Source organism: Marmota marmota, unplaced genomic scaffold (genome assembly GCF_001458135.2).
Source record: "Marmota marmota marmota unplaced genomic scaffold, marMar, whole genome shotgun sequence".
Classification (NCBI taxonomy): Eukaryota; Metazoa; Chordata; class Mammalia; order Rodentia; family Sciuridae; genus Marmota; species Marmota marmota.
Window position 1 is genome coordinate 529,330 of NW_026000257.1, and position 2,471 is coordinate 531,800.

Below are 2,471 nucleotides of genomic sequence, written 5' to 3' on the forward strand. Positions count from 1 at the left end.
ATCATTAACCAACATATATAAATTCTTCACATAAGATTGGGCCATAAAACATTTACAAGTACTGAAAATACTGAGGAAGTTTTCTAACCACAATGAAATTAGAAAACAATAGCCAAAAGATAACTGAAAAGTTCCCATATGTTTAGAAATCAACTCACTGGTAGAAAAGTCACAGGTCAAAATTAAGTTACAAGGGAAATTTGGGACTATTTTGAACTACTGTTAACAAAAACACATCAAAATTTGTGAAACACAGCTAAAACAGTGCTTAACATTTAAAATCAATAAACTTCTACTTTAAAAAGCTAGAAGAACAAATAAGACCCAAAGTAGAAAAGAAAGATAACTACAGACATCAATGAAATAAAAAAAATGAATAGAGAAAAATCAGAGAAACCAAAAGTTGTTCCTTTAATCAATAAAAATGATAATAATCATGTGATGAACAAAAGAGAAGATATAAATACCAATATGAAAAACAAAAGAGGACATATGACTGTAATTATTGTAGCCATTACAAGGATATCAAGGGAATATTGTGAATAACTTTACACCAATAAATTCATCATTTAGATGAAATGGACAGATTCCTTGAAAGGCACAAATTACCAAAACAGTTGGGCTATAGACACCCTGAATGTCGTACATGCCATATGGAGTCAGGGAATGGTAACATTTTAAAGATCTTGTCTTTAAAGAAAATGGAAGGTATAATATCCTTCCGTAAATCTTGATGATGTAGAGAATGTGGTACAGCTGTTGTACTCATATGCCCGACCTGGGCTGATGATAGGAAATTCACCAACTACTCCTGGTCCTTGAACTTCTTCTACATCACCCTTAGCATTTGTTATTCTCCATTAGCAACTGTCCAACTGACATGCTTTCTCAGGAAGTGCATCCTTTGACATTTCAATCCTGATGCGGTATGTGAAGAAATAGTGGGGTGGATGTACAGAGCTGATTTCTGGCAGAAATGATGTGGAAACTGACACTATAATATCCCCAGGTGTTGCCATGCACTCTGGATCGTGAACATATCTGAAAATTTGGTTTCTGATGATGGGGAAGCCACCTGATAAAACATTGTTGACATAAAAGGAAAATCAGTCAGTAAAAGTAGCACCTATGATAAACATGTCAATAGCAGCTGGCTTCTGACTCATTTTGTCTGGACATTGGTAGAAAACTTCATTTTTGTTTCACCCTGCACTGCTTCCACTGTTATGTACTGACTCAAACCAGTATATATGCCAAAAAAGTGAGACAGTATTTAAGCCCCTGTCTCTGCTGGAATCCTCTGGCAGCTGTATCGACATCTAACAAATCTTCAGAATGATAGTGATTAAACAGAGCCATACTTCCCAACAACCCAGGAACCACTAACTTCTGCCCATTGTGGATTCAGTATGAGTACCCATGGTCATCAGGAAGCTTGCAACCAATCTGTGCTAGGTCTTTCTCCACAGCATCTAGGTCTTTCTCACGAGCATCCTCTTTTAGAGATAAAACCATCTGAGGACACCTGGGCTCCAAATATTTCTTGAGATCATCCCAGGCCTTTTTAATAAGCAGCATAATGATCAATGTATCTTCCTACATCAGAGTAAGTATCTATGAAGAGAGATTTCCAACATGATTCTTCCATGTTTTCTCTTCCTCAGATATCAGCCAGTATTTTTTGCAATGTCTTCTCTGCAGTGGATCATGACTTGATAGCTGGCTAAGTCTTTGACATAGCAACAATTGATCAGGTCCTAGTATAGTAGTTCAAGAAAGATAAGATGAGGAGCAGAGGATCCATGAGCAACTTTCTCGACCTCCACGGTGGCCATTTTGCCTGGCCCGGTGCAGGCCTGGCCCCGCCCTGGCTCCACCCCAGCCCCACCTCCGCCACCACTGCAGCTACTCCACACTCTCTTAGTGGCTGAGTTTGGGGCTGGAGAAATTCAAACTATTGACGGAGGCGAGGACCCAGAAGGGTGACCATGCCTTTCAGTTCACAACCAGACATCTCTCAAAGGAAGGGTGGGGCAAACCTCCCTGTCTGATACCTCAAGGATAGAGGTTAAAAGGCTCCAGGAAGGGGGCTGGGGTTGTGGCTCAGCAGTAGAGCGCTCGCCTAGCACATGCAAGGCCCTGGGTTCAATCCTCAGCACCACATAAAAATAAATAAATAAAAACAAAGGTATTGTGTACAACTAAAAAGAAATAAATATTTTTAAAAAAGGCTCCAGGAAGTGGACAGCCTCATGTGACACCCTGCTCACCAATTAGAGGTAAAGATTCAGCTGGCTCCACCCATCCTCTTCCTCCACCAGCTCTGCTGCTAACCCAGGCGGGCACTAGTAGCCATGTTGTTTTGTCTCCGAGCACTTGTGTTGTATCTCTGAGCAAGAACTCAATATGGTGGTTACCCAGACACCCGTAGAAAAGGAGCAGAAGCACCAGCAGCGCGAGGTCCTAGTAGT

General features: G+C 40.8%; 1 pseudogene; it reads right to left on the reverse strand.

The window, feature by feature from the left end:
* Positions 1-477: 477 nt before the first annotated feature.
* Positions 478-1,804, reverse strand: LOC107160658 (annotated as a pseudogene).
* Between the last annotated feature and the right edge of the window lie 667 nt (positions 1,805-2,471).